The following is an 18,904-nucleotide window of genomic DNA, read 5'->3' as shown; positions in this document are numbered from 1 at the left end:
TCTGCCACCTGTGGATGAGACCGATCCATCAGGAGCTGGAACCCCATTGGCATATGCCAATGGAAGGATTTGAACCAGATGAATACATAGCCAGAATTACCTATCATCACAGTGATAAGGTCCAGAATAAGACTGTGGCCAATGGTGCTGAATGCTGCAGGTATAACATGGAAGAGGATGGGTAGAGAGCCCTCATCTGCCATTGCAGTGATCTCATTGCAGACTGCCAACAGGGCAGTCACTGTTCCATGCAGTGGGCAGAACCCAGATTGGCATGAGCCGACAGTGTGACATGTTCTCTATTATTATAATGAATGCTTCCAAAACAGAATTGCTCACTTTTGGTGATGAAAAATGATGACCCACTGTGCGCCTGGCCTGACGATCTGGGACCACCTCCTCAAGTAGCCAAGGAAGTTAAAAACCTTGGAATTACCATGGACTCCAATTTAACAATGAATGCCCAAGTGGAAAAATTAGCACGATCAAGCTTCATCACTTTGAAGACCCTGCAACGCATCTTCCCCCAATTTGGATTTCCACACAAGGTGCAGGCTTCTGTCTCTCTTGGACTGTCCAAACTAGATTATGCCAATGGCCCCTACCATGGATCATCTCTATCTATTGTGAAAAAACTACAACATATTCAGAACTCAGCTGTCCGGCTACTATTACATTTAAAGCCACAAGCAGTGCCGGCTTTAGGGTGGTGCGAGCAGTGCGGCCGCACCGGCTGCTGGCCTGGATTGGGGGGGGAAGCTGGGGGGTGCTGACCTCGGGGGCGCTGTGTTTAGCAATAACTTGCCGAAACGTGCAATTTAAAAGCACCTGCTGAAAATGTCCTTGTGCGTCCAACCTTCAGGGAACAATTACAATGTCAAGTGTTATGGCACATAATTTATCCTACTTCTTTTCGTTTCATATACTACTAGCCATCCTTTAAAGATAGTTTTGCCGAAAATATCAATCTGCCGAGCTACAAGCTCACCCATCAAAGGGTGTGACGTTTCCAAATAATGATGGAATTGGAAGATGATTACTTTTTCCAGAATTTTGAAATGCACTAAAGCTCATGAAATTAAATAATAGTTGAAAAGAACAACAAGGTCAAAGGTAGTTCTTCTTCTATTTTACTTATATATTTAGTAGAGTTTCGATGGCATATATAAAGCTAGAGAATTGATTTGATTTCAGACAGGGCTAAAATGTCAGGGGATTCTTAGGCCAATTACATTATGTACGCTACTCAAATAAAAGGCATCGCCCCCACCAAGTTCTCTATTATTTTTTAGGGATCAGGTTAGCCTCTTCTGTTAATTAGCTGCAGGGGCACTCTTCCCAACCCAGTTTTATTAACATTGAGGCCCAATATTGAGCAGCACCGTATTTAAGGTCACCTTTTGTTTTAGCAGTTATAGATTGCAGATCCCCTCTGAGTTTCTATATACATTTTTGTTACAATCACTCTGTCCAATAAAGATTCACTAGGCAGACCCTTTGTGTCCAGGTATATTAATTTTAGGGTGGTGAATAGCAGCTCTGTTCACGTTAAGTCTGGATAAAAACGTGGATGGCATCTTCATGCTTTCCTCCATAGCAGTGTTTTTTTGGGTTGTGGGGGGTGTGGAAAGACAGGTGAGGGCTAAGCCTTCAGGTCCAAGTCTGCCTTAGGCTTTACCACCAATTTGAAACTCCATTTAGCAGTACATATCTTTTTTTAAACTTTATAACCAACTTCATTTCATGTTTACATAGTGAGCACACTCCATTTAGTACAGATATTGAGTAACAATTATCCAGATCGGTGTATATACAAACAGAAACCCTCTCAGAGATCGGTTCCATTATAACATCAGTCCATGGTATGCCAGCCATTTTCCCCACACCTTGTTGTGTTTCGGGGGACCGCCGCAGGATTTATAAAAAAATGTTCTTGCTGTGCACACCAGTCCAGACCCACCCGCCACCTTGGTACAGAATGGGGTGTGGCCGGTTTCCATAGTCGAGCTATGTCTCTTTTAGTCACCAAACATGCCATCCCAACAAAGATTTCGATTTATACGTGGGCCCCCATTTCCTCCAGCAGCGCTGCCCTAGGGGTCAGCATAATCTGGTGTCCCAGGACCTCTGAAACATCGTGCTCCACCATGTCCCAGAAGGGTCGCAAAACAGGACAGTCCCAAGCCACATCGATTAGATCAGCAGTAGCATGTCCGCATCGAGCGCATAGAGGACGGGTCTCTGGGAACATCTGATGGATGCGCGCCAGGGACAAATAAGTCATAGGAAAGTAGTTAACTTGCACCATATGCTGCATGCAGAGATTGCTAGCTCTCTGGGGGCCAGACATGCCTCCCTCCAGTCGTCAACATCTAGATCACCTACCCAGGCTGCCCACTTTCGCCGTAGTGCTTCAAGGCCGTCCGGCGCGTGGACAATCATGAAGCTGTAAATTTGAGTTATTGCTCTCCTGCCTAGGCTTCCCATCAATATTTTAGCCTCAAGTGGGCTGGATTCAGGGATTGGCATATTAGGGGAGTAGATGTGTCCTTATTGCGTGTTAGAGCATATTGTTCTTTCAACTCCTGGAACGACATCAGGAGATCCCCTTTGCAGATGTCCCCTAGAAACGTGATACCTATGAGGTCCCATTGATAAAACCCCTGTAGCCTAGTGAGCTGCCGCAGCGAAGTGTTTGCCACAGGGAGGGTTAGGGCTGTTGGGCCACAGTCCCACTGAATCAGTTGCAGACCCGCTCTCCAACAATGTATTGACACCTGAGTGCACAAAGGCCGCCATCCGAGATACACAGTTCCCATATAGTTGCCCTAAAAGCCCTTCGAACCCCAATAAATGGAGTTCTGCAAGGTAGGCTGGGTCGTCGCATCCTCCTGTGAACCAGTCGTTGACAGGTACCCCCAACCCCCGTCAAATGTTGACTTCCGTGCGGTATTTTAAGCTACTCTATGGCATCTCCTAGCCCATATGAAGTTTGTAGGATTGCAGGTCAGAGACCGGAACCAGGTGTGGGGTATCAGTCAGGGGAAGTTCGTGAGAACATATTCGTAGTAGGTAAAACACATCATCTTGAAGAGGGCATTACGTCGCATAGGATTAAGTGGCAGGTCCCTCCAGCGACGCAGGTCACGGTCCTGCACGCTCCTGCAGCTAAGCACCCGGCCAGCTCTGAGAGGCCGGATATGTGGACCCCCTGGTATGTAAAGGGGTATGCTGTGTAGGGATGTCCGGACACCAAACACGTTCCTCTGCGTCACCCCTCACTTCCACAAAGACAGACTTCTTTGCGTTAATGCAGAGTCCAGAGATCTCACCATAGAGGCGAAGAATCTCCAGGCAGTGAGGACCAGAGTTTGGCAGATCTTCCAAAAACAAGAGGACGTCATCCGCATAGTGACACATGGTCATCGAGGCTGGGCCCACATCCATCCCTTTATTTGAGTGTCACAGCGTACGAGGCACGTCAGCGGCTCGATAGCTAAAGTAAATAACAGTGGTGCAGGGGAAATCCTTGTCGTGTCCCACGTCGGTTTGGGAAGGAGGCAGATAGTACGCTGTTCACCAGGACCTGAGTCATAGGTTTTTGATAGAGGAGATGGATCATACACCGAACCGGTATTCCCATACCCAAGCGCCCCAAGGCTGTGTACAGGAAGTCCCAAAGTACTGTATCGAAGTCTTTATGAATGTCCACAAGGAGGAGGGCCAGCCCACTATCAAGTTGCGACACCTGGGAGAGGGCCACCTGTACTCGATGGATACAATGGCGCGTGCTTCTATCTGGCATGAAACCACATTGATCTGGGTGAATAAGATAAGGCAAAGTACAGGTCAGCCGAGCGACCAAAATATTGGCATAAGTCTTGATGTCCACATTAATCATCGAAATCAGGCGTATGAAGAGCACTGGTCCGGAGGCAGACCTTCTTTAGGGAGAACTGCAATAGTGGCATAGTCCGGGTCCATGAGGAACAATCATGATCTTTTGTCCCAGTGCCTTGCCAGAGGGTTTGCACATCCAGCCTGCCAAGAGTGGGGAATGTGTCTGTTCCGCCTTCTTTACCTTGCGGGGAGGGTGCTTAGATTTTACATACCCTTGACTGTCACAGTGATCGGAATAGCTTTTGCTACCTCACCTGCCTTCACCTGTCTGCCTTGCCCACGAGTAGCAAAGTAGGCAATGCTTCCCTTTTACCCACACCACCACCTCACCTGAGGGGATTGTCTAATTCTTGCTACCTCCCACCTCGCCCAAAAGTGGAGGTGGTGTATGATACCTCTCCTTCTGGCTCAAGGTCAGTTTGACAAGTTCCCCTGCCTTGCGGAGGAGCCTGGGTACATTTGTTCCCCAATTGCCGCCAGTGCAGCAGTGGGGGTGGGGTGGCGGATGGTAGCAGTGCCAAGTCTTATAAGATTTAGGATTGTAGAATGTCTGTTCTGAGGTGGATAGGCATCTACGTGTTTCATTAAATCTGTCCAAGCTCCTCTCCGAAGACTTAGCCACCACCTTTCTATAAATCAATCTATATTTAAACCAACTTGTCTTTCCATTGTCTTTAAAAATTGGATTATTTCGCAACTCCTGGGGAAGAAGACGCATTTTCAAGATGAAAAGGAGCCAATTTACAAAATGTTCAAATACTGGGCTGGATATCAATATACATCACCTGCTTGCTGCGCACAGGGGGCTGGCAATTTATATTTACCGGCCCCTTCCACTCTGAAACAAAGACGGTAGATGGGCCTTTATCAACGGTCTGCTTTATAATCATTGAGTGACTCTAGCAACATTATACACTCCCATTTTCGATGATCCTACCTGCATTTACGCACTAATGCAAGTTTTGGTAACAATTCATTGGCCCTTAATCATTGGGGAGGGGGGAATTCAACTTTCTCTTAAATCCCACTCTAGATTCCAGCTCTATGAGTTGTAAACAGAATAAACCACGTGTACTAAAAGCCATATCTGATTGCATGCAGACTTTAGGCCCACCTGACCTGTGGTGAGAAAATTACTCAACTAAACGGGAATACTCATGTGTTCCAGGGAAATATAACTCAGCCGCCAGACCGGATTACTTTTTGGCTACCCGGCAGTTAGATTTTTGTAATTATGCTCCTCCGACCTTTCTTTGGATGAGATGGTGATTGGTGGGATCAAGATATAAAGACCCGCTTCAAGGTAGCCCTTTGACAAGGTCAGTCTTGAAAATGAAGAATGGTGCAATAGGTTAAAAAGTGACATAATAAGATATTTCGAATTGAATGCAGGCACTGCTAGTTTAGATTATGTCTGGGACACATATAAGGCCACAATCCAAGGCAGAATAACTTCCAGCACTATTGCGCACAAAAAGGAATTATCTGCCCAGCGCGCAGAGTTGGAAGCTGCTTTGTCTCAAATCATTTTGGAGCATTCTCACAATAATAATACCCATAATAAATTGGCGCTCAATCAGGCGAGAAAAAATATGCAGGATTATTATTATGCATGCAAGTACATTGCTAATGCTGCCTATCTTCAAAGGGTCTATGAAAAGAGTGAGTACGCCAGTACATTTTTAGCATGGCAGGCTCGGGAGCAGAAAGTCCAGAATATAGTCACAGACAGAATTTATTAGCAACAGCCTCCGTGGAAGAGATTGAGGGGGTGGTGGGCTCACTGGCCAATGGAAAGGCTTACAGTGAAGATGGTTTACCCGCGGAATTTTAAAGAAATTCACGGCAGTTGTAAATCCCGAACTGACAAGACTGGCTAATTTCATCTTGGAGGGGGTCGAGGTTCTGGCATCATTCTGCACTGCAAGGCAAAAATAAGGAAAATGTCAACTTCAACAGGCCCATTGGTCTGTTGAATACCGATTATAAAATAATTGCCAAAGTACTGGCTAATCGTATGAGTAAAACGATAGGCTCCATTGTTCACCCAGACCAGCGCTTCTTCATCCCAGTGCTTCTTCATCCCAGTGCTTCTTCATCCCAGCGCTTCTTCATCCCAGCGCTTTTTCATCCCAGCGCTTCTTCATCCCAGCGCTTCTTCATCCCAGCGCTTCTTCATCCCAGCGCTTCTTCATCCCAGCGAGGCAATTATTTTCCAATACACATTTCTTAGTTGAAACACTGGACTATTTCTCACAAAACTATATTCCTGCTCCGGTTTATTTATTGATGCAGAGAAAGCATTCGATCTTGTATCATGGGCTAGCCTTTTTACTATTCTCCGCAAGTTTTGGTTCCCAGAAAAATTAATCCAGTGTATATCGCACTTGTGTGAAGGGGCCTCCGCCTAGATAATTAACTCCCATAATATTGGCACTTGCTCGATAGCAAGAGGCAAGCAACAAGGAATCCCTTTGTCACCTATTCTTTTCGCGCTATTTATAGGACCCCTAGCTATAGCTATATGTATGGATAAGGACATTGCATCCCTTATAAGCAGCATGACCCCCATCAAACTACACAACAATGATACAGTGCTATTCTTAAAACCAGATTCTGCAAATCTCGCTCCGGTGTTTAAAACTTTCCAGGAATTCTAAGAGCTAGGAGGCTATGAGGTAAATAAATCAAAAACTGAAATTTTATTAAACAACTGCACATTAGACACTTTGCCTATAGAATTCCATCTCCTAGTTAATTCTAGACCCAAAAGATATTTAGTCACTGACAATTTAGTTGATATATTTGAACTGACTTATTCTCCCTTGGTTCACAAGATTAAAGCACTTTTCACTATAGGGGCTGATTTACCCGTGTCTATAAAGGGTTGTGTGGCTCTGGTTAGAATGTCAGTCTTACCTTTGTGTGTTTTTTCATTCTCACATGTTCTTTGTGCTCTCCCGATGAAATGGAGGGTATGTTTTCAGCGTTTATATGCGCTAGTAAGACACCCAGACTTGCTATAGAAGCACTTCATAGGCCAGTTAGAGAAGATGGTCTCGCTTTACCGCATTTAAAATTATATTATTTCGCCAATTTTGCACATAGCTCACATAGGTTTTCTAAGAAAATTCCTGGTAGGGTGAGTGTAGACAATATTTTTTTTATTGATTTGATATTTCACAAGTCCGAGATTGTCGACTTTCTCCGCCTTACAAGATCCCCCCCAAAAAGTTAGATATAAGGTTTGAAGCTTGTTTCTCAAATGTAAATAACAATTATATAATTCTTACCTGTATCCCGCTATTAACGGTGCAACCCTCCTCCTTGACATATATGTTGGAAATTGCCCCTTTTTTTGGATAAGAATAGCATTGCCAGTGGGCATCTCTTGGGTCTAGTAATGTTTCTGACTTTTTAAACTTGGTTAACTGGAAGACCTGGGAGGAAATAGAGTACCCCATTCTGTATTTCAAAACACTGATGCAAGGATTCTTTATCGGCATTAAGAGATTTTTTTGATAAATTAGTGGTCAGCAGAATTTGGGCCACTTTAGATTTAGGGGAAGACTGGATTGAATCCACCACTCGTTGATCTGTTAGCTGTTGGGTCGGTATTCTCAGACAGCTGCAGGCCAAAACACTTTATCAGAAGATTCCGAACAAAAGGCAGTTCAAGGAAGGCCACGTAATCACGAAAGAGGCCTGGAATAGGGTAAATATGTTCATTTTCTCTTTAATAAAAGGTGCAGACTTTTGTAGAATGCAGTTTTACACAAAGTTGCTACTTTATAGAACTCCAGCCTTTTTGCACACAATTTAACCCCAGGTCCCAGATTAGATAGGTGTTCGACGGAGGGAGAAGCCAGGGCCCATATTATTTGGAGCTACCCTCAAATAACTTCTTTTTGGGAAGCGATTCAGATGCACTGTTCACACACCCTAGGGCTAGATCAGCCTATATACATTTATATCGCAGTTTTGTTGAATTTTCCTGATATTGATATTACACCTGTATTGTAAAAAAGAGTATTCAAATGTGCGCTGATAGCTATATCGATTATGGACTATGTGCAGTATTACTTACAGGGACTATGGGGGTCATTATGACCCTGGTGGTCGGTGGTAAAGTGGCGGTAAGACCGCAAACAGGCCGGCGGAAAAAAAATGGAATTATGACTGCGGTGGTTACCGCCGCGGTCATCCGCCACTTCACCATTGCGACAGCCATGGCGGTGAAGAATGCTGGGCTGGAGATTGCGGTCTCCAGCCCGGCGGTGGTCACTAGACTGCCGACGGTATCAGGACCCTGCATACCGCTATGGATCTCGGGTGGTTGGGAACCGCCATGAGATCCATGGCGGTAGGCAATATCAGTGCCAGGAAATTCCTTCCCTGGCACTGATAGGGGTCTCCCCCACACCCCCTACCACCCACAAATCCTCCCCCCTCCACCTCCCTTCCACCCCCAAAGGTGGCACAACCCCCCTCCCCGACCCCTAACATGCACATATACACACCCCTACACGCACACTTACAACAAATACCCGCACACATACAAACAGACATGCACACTGTCCGAACCGCACACATTTCACATAGCACCCCCCGCACGCATACACTCACTCACCCCCTCTACACTCTCACACGCATACCCCCATGCACGCACACAACACCCCCCACCCCTTTTCCCTAACAGACGATCAACTTACTTTGTCCGTTGATCCTCCCGGAGGGGACAGGTTCCATGGGGGCAGCTCTGCCACCAGAACACCGTCACTAGAACACAGCCCCACCGAATCATGGGACGTGATTCAGTGGGTGTTATTCTGTTGACGTGGCGGTGGAGGTTGGGCAACCTCCACTTTCCCGCCGTCCGCCAGTATGGCTGTTGCCGGCTTTCCGTAAGAAAAAGGACGGCGGCCTGCCTGCGGTCATAATACGCGGCGCGGAAGACCGCCACAACTGGCGGTCTTCAGCACAGCAGTACCTCGGTGGTCTTGCGAAAAGACCGCCGAGGTCGTAATGACCCCCTAAATATTTGTTTTATTGTCATAATACTGCTAGCTGGATTTTACTATTTACTATTTATATGATGAATAAACTCTTCCATTAATTAATAAAAAAAAGTAAGGTCCGATGGCTTTCTTCAGGCCCAGTGTTTTGTAAGGATTCGTAAATCTGTTAGGTCTGTGACTGAACATTACTTGAGCGGTCAGGTCATGCATATGTGAGTGTTAATTATGCTTTTTACTATGAATGCCTCACAGTTCAAATCTATAATTAGAAATTTCCTTAGTGTATATCTGTAAAGAGAGACTCAATTGTGAATCATTTTGTTATACATTGTAGATCACTAGTGGAAAGCACTGCACTCATTTCTGTAGGTAAAACTCACTTAATTCTCTAGCATTATCTTGTTTAGTAGTACATTTAGCTTTAAAACAAAAAAAGGGGGGTCCAAAGTGCCCTTGTGTTCGGGTGAGAGCAATAAATAGCAGTGAACAAATCGTGCTCCATTTTCTCTTCATAATTGTAAGTTGTGACTGTAGCGCCTCCTTGAGTCTTGGAGTTGGACGGACCCTATTGTCACACTCTGGAAGGGAGAGAGTACTCAAACAATAAAAACTGTAGGGTTACCAATATCAGTTATATACCAGTAACAATGTTCCCACTCATTCTTTTCCTATCGTGCGGCAATAAAGGTGCCCCGTGCTCTGCAGCTAAGGCTGCGTGCGCCGAATACACGTAACTTAATGTGCAGGCCGCCAGAATCAGTGGCCTGGTAGAGGCACCATGGCCCCCAACACAAACCAGACAAAAATGCCCTCTCACCTCTGGGTTGAATTACACCCATTACAGGAGTGCAGTGGGCTCCTTGCATCCCTAGCGGAACTGAATCTTGTGCCTCTAGTCTTTTACCTACAATTGCTCTCTATTTGCGATCACCAAGCCACCCTGATCTCCTCACTTCTTTTTTCCCCTATCCACTCCCAGTCAATCTCTCTCGCTTTTTGTCCTTCTCTCCTTCCTCCCTTTTTAGTTTTTTTCTCTCCTTGCTCCTCCTTACCCTCCCCACTTTTCATTCTGTATTTCCGCTTTGCTCCACTTCGCCCTCATCCTGTCTCGTCCCTTTAATGTACGTCCTAGCCTACTCTCTCCCACAAACTCCCTCTGACCTCCCTGTTCTCCCTCATTCAAATCTTTATCTATGCTCCTCTCTCACCTATCTTGGTCCTCTCTTGCCTCCGACCTCCCTGTTTGTCATGTCTTGGTCTTCTTATGCTCTTTTGGTTGTTTTATTGTCCTTTCCTTTCTTATTTGTTTCCCTCCATTTTCCCTTTCCTTTCTACATTTTACTCCCCTTTCTTTCCTCTCCATTTCTTGTTTATTTTCTTGTTCCTTTTTCTGTGTCACTTCCATAGCTCATCCTCTCCATACATGTCTCCTTTCCTCTCTGCAGTCAAATGTCCCCTCTCCTTCACACTTCCAAATCTCATTCCTCTCCATCCTTCTATTATTTTTCTCCTTTCCTATCCAGCACCTTATCTTTCTTTCCAATCTCATCTTTTCTCCTTTTCTCTACTCTCCCATCTCTTTCCATTCTGAATTTACTATCTTCTTGTTCATTTTCTAATACACTCTCCTCTTCCTTTATTCTCTCTACTTCATATCCCAATCTGACCCCTCCATTCTTTCACTCCTTAATATCCTACCTCCACAGTTGCTCTCCTCCCTCATGTCCTCTCAACCCCATTCTACCCACCACTATTTAATCTCACTCTTCTGTTTTTCTACATTTCTGCTTTCGCCTCATCCTTCACCTTCCACCCTGTCTCCTTGTCGTCTCTTTTTTTGCTCCATGACAAGTTCCTGCACGACCCATTGAATCCCTGTTTGGCTTCTTCTACGCTGTATCTTCTGTTATGAGTTTTACAAGTTCCTATCTGGAACTGGTTTCACTCTCTGCTTCAATGACTCTTCCCCATCCCCTCTGACAGGATGAGACTGCAGAGAGCTAAACACAGGGAGACACTTAAAAAAAAAATTCTTAGCAAAATCAGGGTGAACCCGGTCTTGAGTTGCTTGTGTTCTTGTTCAGGGAGGACTTTGCCTGGCAGTTTGGCTGGACTCTTCCTATTGGAGCAGAGTCAAGACGATTTGCATATGGCTGGGTCCAAATGAGTTGGCAAAAGAACTGAGGTTTTGAATGCTACCGAGTGATTTCCACTGGGTAGACCATTTAAGTATTCCTCCCATCCCTTTTGTGTGTCTGATATTAAATAAACTGCAGCTAGTGCAGAGGAAACAGGTCCTCTGTCAGGTCTGGACCATGATGCCTTTGCACTGGCTCAGTGGCGGCCAGCAGTTTTAGGAGGGAGGGCAGGAAGCACACTCACACGCATTCTTTCACACAAATGCACACACGCACATCCATTAACAACACTCATCAACATTCAAACATACACTCACCAAACATTCATTTAAAAAGATCACACACAAACTTACCTTCAGCCTCTCCGTTGCCAGGAGGGTTGGGACTGCTGCCTTCCCTTGCTGCCTATGAGGGAAGGCAGCAGTCCCAACTTTGTCACTGAGTGGGATGGGGTCAGTGAGACTGCTGATCCCACCCCACTCTGTGATGAGGTGTCACTGATTGACATTCGCCCTGGGCGCTTCAGGGCTTAAACCTGAAGCACCCAGGTCGAAGTCAATGGGGGACGCTTGCTTCGTCACCCAGGGGAGGGTCTCGAGGCACCTTTGCGGAGCCGAGGACGTCACGCCCACAGGAGCTGTGACCTCTTCAGCCCAGCAAAGTTTAGCTCAGGCAGCCAGGAGTCTGCACAAATAGCGCATGTCTCTCCTGGCTACCTGACCTGAACATGAAGAGTGTCTGTCAGGCTGACCTTTGTTCAGCCTGACAGGCATTCTTCATGAGGGGCAAAAGGTGGAAGAGGGGGTCTGGCCCCTCAGCCCTGAAGGACGGACTGAGCCTGCACTGGCTGCTGCAAAAATAGTCACATCCCTGACTAAAATCACGTTACCACCACAGTATAGAGGGGCACTCACTATCTCCTCTGCCCTACTTATATAATCTCTTCTAGAACCGGCACGGTGTAATGGGGCTGGCGGCCTTGGCCAGACCAGGAGCCACCACCTTTTCACCACTTAAAAGCCTGTGTCCACACCTCATGACTTGTGATAGCTATAGAGTAGAAACAGTGTTTGGTCCTCTTGAATATATAATTCCTTGTACTTTGGACACAGCTCTGGTGTATTCTGATTTGCATTGTGATTCTGGGCACCCCTTTGGACTGCATGGTTGATAAGGATGTTAGGTGTAGTGTGACCTATATGGGAGGTGGTGGGTGAGGCACATGAAGTCCAAAGACATGATTTAAACGTGCTTCTGTGAACATGACTGCAGATAAGTATGAGGTCACACAGAGAGAGTGAAAATTGACCCACCATTTTGATAAAAACACTAATGTGCAGTTAAGTAAATTGGCACAGCTGCATTTGTAGTCACCCCTGAAATTCTAGATCTTTGTAAATTTCCTGATTTAGGGTTCTGCAAGAATCAAAAGTAATAGAAGATCGAGCAAGTTTAGACCTTCTTTACAATGCGGAATAAGACTACAGAAATTTGTCATGGTCAAATCCTAGCGCAAACCATTTTTCCCTCAGGCTTCAGGGGCCCCTTCTCTTTGGCTTCTTCATTTGTCATTTGGCTTCTGATTTTATGCAGTGCAACATTTTCTCTGCATTGGTCATTTAGTAACCTAGCATTAGCCTGCAGTAAGAACACAAAGTGTCCTAATAATATTGACAAGTACCTCTTTAGAGCCTCTGGTCCATATTTAGTACCCTTTGCACTGAGTTGGCATCACAAAAGTGATTCAAATTCAGCACAAGGTGTTATGATGGAATTTACTTTGCAACACAAATCATGATATGTGTGGGGAAGTTATCCACAGTAGCGCAGAGTAGCAGTGTGGTCTACGTGTGTTTCTTTGCATCAAGGGCGTCATACTATGGGTGGTACCTGGGTGTTCCCATGCAACCACCCATAGTTTTGGAGGGATTAACCTTTACAGACAGGGATTTGACCCAAAACAATATGTCTCCTCGAAGCAGGTGAAAAATGGGCAACTGTATGTCCAGTGCAAAACCTATGCTTAACAGAACCTGACACTCTTGCACATAGGTCAGTACCAATGGAATTATGCAAGGCTGTGGCCTTTTCCACATAACTATGGTTTTGCAACGTGTGTCTGTCATCTGCTGTATAATCTGCAGATTTTAACTCCAAAAAATGTTCTAGTTTAAATGGATCAAAAGTTACTGCCTGTGTTGCTGCAAAGTGGAAGATCCTTCGCAAAGGTTGACTGATCACCTTTCTGTTGGTAATTGTTGTACTTGGGTGTTATGTTGGTACTTATGAGGTACATCATTGGCCTAGACAATGTGAGCATGTGTGAAAATGGCAAAATAATAGTGATGCAATCACAAATTGTGTCATATTACTCTGCATAATTCGGCTTTTCTTGCCACATAACTTGCCTTTCTTGCTGGGTAATTCAACCTTGATGCATAATTTGGCCCTCTCCTGCCTCATAATTCCAGTGGCCCTGACTGTGTGGTGCAAGGTATAAGTGGACGAACCAACAACTTAACAGGGATAGCTGAACCCAGGGTCGACTCTATCGCTTCAGAGCAGAGCTTGGAAAATATGTGGCATGTTAATCATGCAGCACAGATCATGTGAGAATATGGGAAGGTGTCTTCAAAATACAAAAAAATTAAACGTGCTTTACGCAATTCAGTGGCTGTGGCTTTTTTTCTGATAAATATGGATATGCTGCATTTTCCACATAATCTATAATTGGCTTCATAATCAGCAGATTTTAACAAACAAAAAATGTATAACTCATATAGATCAAAAGTTACTAAAAACGTGGCTACATATGTTCAGACACAGTGGAAGGGCCTTTGCAAAGAGTAAAGGGTCATCTTTCAGTTGCTTGCCCTGCATTTGGTTGTTAAACTGGTAGTATTGAGGTCAAGTCTTTGCACAGACAGTCATTACTATGTGTAAATCTGCTGCTTAATTTGGTGCTCCCTTAAAGCATTGTTCCTGTGGATCTGACTTTAGCAGATCAGATTATGTGCAAAGTCTTTATTTATTTAAAGTTAGAGTTTTTATACTGATAAACGTTCCCGGAACGCTCCACCCTCATGCACAATCAGGGGCCATGTGTACCCTTTATGTGGCCTAGTATCTATTTATAGATATAGCAGCTTCTTTATGGGCTATTAAATCAAATACAAAAGATATTTTTTACAGTGGACAGTCAGAACTCACGTATTTGAAGGTGCTCTCCTTTGTGAAGATTAACAAAAAGGAGGATAGTTTTCAAGTAGTTGCTCGTTCTGTAAGCTGAAAGTTATGTTTTGCTGGCTTATGTAGCAAACTTGACTGAAATGTACTGGAGCGTCTTTACCCGAGTATCAAGACTGGAACATGTTTTCCTTCCAAAGTCAGCATCTCTGGCAGTAATTCCACATGCCCACCCTCTCACTGCGATGTGAAACACAATCACACATTTTTATTTCACACTGCTTGCTGCGGGCCTCATGAAACACTCCACACGTAAATAAACAACAGGCCCTTTTGTCATTGATGGATTTGCTGGGCCTCATAGTGCACCACCTGCCACCAAAAGAGAAAAGGGGACTTTTCACACTTCCCTTTAATGTCTTTGAAGCCTGGAAGCGACGAGTGCACTCCGTGAGGGTCTGGGAGCTGAAAGAAGCATGGCTGCACTCGTGCAGCCTAAAGGGAACATTGCCAGTAAGTAAGAGCCCCTCTCCTGCCTCCTAACTTACTGCATCGAGGGACCTCGCACGCCAAGTCCTACATTTGTTATCTAAGCTCTGCATCATGATTCTTTACTCCCAGAGGAGCGTCTTCCAGGGCTGCTGATGCGTCGGGCAAGGTTCTGACATCACCGTGTGACAGTCAGTATTGGAGTAATGTTCCTGGATTCCTTTATTGCTCTGCGTAAAAATAGACTTCAGTGGTCCATTTACCCTTCGAGAGCCCAGATTTCATAATAATGTGAAAGTGATGAATCAAAACCCTTTCTACTCTCTATGTATCGATCTTATAACTCATTGAAAACAACATGGGGTTCTTTTTCTTTGGCAAAGGTCAGGGGTTAGAGGGCAGTCGTGGGTCCTCGAATCCCTGGCGTCAGTTCTGTTGAAGCTTGTGGCTGCGTGGCAAGGCCTTGCAGGGCTTTGGGTTTGATTTGATGGACATTCCAGTTAGGCCAGTAGGAGTTCTCTCTGATGCCAGCAAGGGTCCTGGCCCTGGGGAAGCACCTCTTGGGGGATCAGTAACTCACTCTAGCTGAGGCCATCCGGGCTGGTTAAAGGTCCAGGCAAGTCCAGTGCAGCAAGTAATCTGCACAGTTGCAGGAAGGACTCTGAAACTTGTTGTGTCCCTGTAGCTTAGAACAGGAGGTTGACAACAGACCCTTGAAGTCACTTAGGTAGCCAGAGTGCAGTGGTGAGGTACACAGTCCTAAAGCCAACACCAACTAATTTTAGCAGTGGGCGGTAGTAGGTAAATGTTTGGGGGAAAATCACCCTAAGAACTGTCAGGTGTAACGTGTGCCCCCCCCACACTAACTCCAGGCTGAAAGTGCAGAGAACTACCTCCTCAGGGGAGTTCTCATTACTACTGCAGTAGACCATCAGCATTGAAGTGGTCTGACCTGGGACTGTGTTCCACTGTAAAGTCCATTCCATGTAGAGAGATTGACCACCTCAACAATTTAGGATTCTCACTGCTCACCTGCCTTAACTATCTGAGGGGCCCATGGTTTGTCTAAACTCAGAAGTGAGTCCAAAATAAGTATGGTTTCAGCTTCTTAAGCTAGGCAGGACTGTATTGACCGGCCTCTGGAAGGTGGCGGGGGCATTCTTCAACCCAAAGGGCATTACCCTAAATTGGAAATGGCCCTCTGGAGTAGAGAATGCAAACCTCTCTTTAGCCCGCTCAGTCAGGGCAATCAGACAGTACCCTGATGTCAAATCAAAGGTAGTCAGGAACGTTGAAGCACCTGACTGTCCATGAGCGCATCAGCTTGGGGGATGTGGTGAGCATCAGTTTTGATAACTGTGTTAAGCCCTCTGTATTCCACTTAAAACCTGAGTTCTGGGGCAGGGCCAGTGGGACGGTGCCCACGGAGCGGTTTTGTGAACCAAACACTAGTGTGGCTGGATCAGGGGCTCTTAGAGTGCCCAGATACCCCCAATTCAAGCATGTTTGATGCTTCCTCCTCGGTTCTAGTCCTCACTTTGACAGATAGCCTATAACTTTTGTTCTTTACAGCCATACTGTCCCCTGTGTCAATGTCATGGGAACTCAAATATGTGAGCCCATGGTTGAGGGAGAATCGTGAGGCAAGCAGCTCAAGCAACGTCCAACAGTCCCTCTGCTGCTCTGGGAGCAGGTTAGTGGAGAGGGAACTCTCCACTCACTCTCCTGATTTTTAGAAAACAGGTCAGGCAGAGGTTCACGCTCCTCTTCCACCACATCATCATTTACCATGACCATGGTAACTTAAGACCTTAAATTGTGTGGTTTGAGCTGATTTACATGGAGCACCCTTACAGAATTCCTGGTCTTGCAATCCACCAGGTATGTGACCTCCCCTTTCTGTCCTTCATCTCATAAGACCCTAAACAGCAGTCTTGGAGGGCCCTGAGCTCCACTAACTTCATAACTCACACTTTGTGCCCACACTGAAACTCAACCAGAGTGACCTTCTGGTCATGCCAGAGTTTTATTACCTCCTGGCTGGCTTCTAGATTTTCAGAACCTTCTTCTAGAAGTGTTGCATTTGTTTCTAAAAGCCAGCATGTAGCAAACTACATCCTGGGAGCTTCTTGGGAGCTTGCTCCCACCCCTACTTCACCAAACTGAGAGGTCCCCCAACAGGGTGGCCATTGAGGAGCTCAAATGTGCTAAACCAAACTTTGGTACTTCCCTGTAGACAAAAAGTAGGCGTTGTAAGTTGAAATCCTACTTCTTACTCATGGACTCAGTCAGGCCCATACTCCTGCCTTTTATGGGTCTTGGTGAATCTGTTAACAAGCCCATGGGTCTGAGGGTGATAGGGTGTGAAAAATGTGCAAGTCTCTGTGCACTCATCCCACCTTGACTTTGTGTTGGCAGACATGAAGCTTATGCCACTATCAGATACTGCTACTTTGGAGAACCCTGCCCAGCTAACAAATCCCCTTTAAGGCCCTAACCATTGCAGGTGCAGTCACTATCCTCAGAGGTATAGCCTCTGGGTACCTTGTGTTAGGCTAACTTGGGCAACTTCCTCCTCAAGCACTACACTTCAGATACTTGTCATCTCCCTTCTTTTGCCCATAGCAGTTATGACACTTGGGGACTAACTTTCCTGTTTTCTTATAAACAAACCTATTATTTGTCCGGTCAGTTTGGAGCTGTGTCTACCTCCCCTGGGAACTGTTTTGGGGGGCCTTGGGAGAACTCTTTATATTTCTTTTTTTTCCTGACCCACCCCTCCCTTTGTTCTGGTTCTGACCCTGACCACCTTTTTGGGAATCGCTCCCAGAACCCTTTTTGAACACTGGTGCTGACCCAGAGGTCTGTCTCTTTTGCTAACGTCCTGGAGTCAGTGAGCTTACAGTCAATCAGGTGTTGGTCCAACTCTGTAAAGCAAGTACGGAGCATGAGCTCTCTCAAAATTAGATTTCACAGCCAAATAAAATCACTCACTTTACTATCTTTCACCCTACCACAAAGTGCCTTGTTGGAATAAACCAAGAAATCAACCTTGGACTGGTTTGGCAACATCTGGTTGCTCTGAACCTGATACAGTATTTCTCGTGGGTAAGCCCAATGTTGGTTAGTAAAGTGAACATCATGGGAGCATACCTCATCTGATCCCTCACCTCTAGTGTAAGATGGGTGTCCTTCCTCACTGTGCGCATGTGTTTCTACATCTCATGAGCAATACACCCTCTAATTTTTTTCCACTGTGTACGGCAGAGTAAGGTCTCTGTGCGCTGCATCCAGGGATATGTGCGCCAAGAAATTGAACATTCATGCGAGTGCCGTGCATAACTACTAAGATCTTTGGCATTTGCCTCTCCATAGCTTTGTTTTGCCACTAAAGCAAAAATTGGATATTTGTATAAACATTGCTCCATGTAATAGGGCATTAGGGCAGTTTTGTGACCTGGTGGCACACCCCAAGGACATGACACGTTGAGTGCCACCTACACTCCAGTTAGAGAAAACAGAAATCAGAAGGTTGAACCATTATGAAACTTTAATGAATACTCTCAGTGTGCTACAGAGGGCCATGCACATCAAATAGAGCAAGTTGTACAATTAGATAACATTTATAATTTGATGAACACACTACTGATAAATGCCATGAGGCTCCTGCCAAGAGACAGGCTGAGAAATGTTCTTACCCAAGCCACACATGGACTGTAGGAGCCACGTCAGAGTTTAGACAAGTCAGGTGCCAACATTAGATGTGTGATATGTTTGTTTCTCTCGGCGGTCCTTGCCATTCTTCCAGTGCTGATAAACTTGGTCCAAGTCAACCTTCCCATTTGAGAGGTAGGCCTTTGTCCTCATCAGCATATCAAGGTCACTCTCCCGAGTCTGTTTCTTAATTTGGACTTGATTGAGTTCATGAGGCTGAATCCTCGTTCACAATCTACACTTGAAGCCTGGAAAGTTGCACAGACATCAACAAGATGAGATACTACACTATACTGTGCAGCATTCTGTACAGTGACATTCACCATGTGTTGAAAGGTCCTAAACAATCCGCTTTTTATATGTTCTGCCACCACATATTTATAATCTCTGTATTGCTGGACAACATTATCAGGGGTGTCACCATCACCCAGGACCAAGACCTTCTTATACTTTTCAACA

The 18,904-nt window shown here is 45.4% G+C and overlaps 1 protein-coding gene across 2 annotated transcripts in view; it reads left to right on the top strand.

Annotated features, from left to right (window-relative positions):
* Positions 1 to 18,904, top strand: part of DNMBP (dynamin binding protein) — a 469,368-nt gene that overhangs the window by 125,188 nt on the left and 325,276 nt on the right. The gene's annotated exons all lie outside the window — the stretch shown is intronic.

The sequence above is a fragment of the Pleurodeles waltl genome, chromosome 6, assembly GCF_031143425.1.
Source record: "Pleurodeles waltl isolate 20211129_DDA chromosome 6, aPleWal1.hap1.20221129, whole genome shotgun sequence".
In the NCBI taxonomy this organism is placed as follows: domain Eukaryota; kingdom Metazoa; phylum Chordata; class Amphibia; order Caudata; family Salamandridae; genus Pleurodeles; species Pleurodeles waltl.
This window is presented reverse-complemented; position numbering and strand designations above follow the sequence as displayed.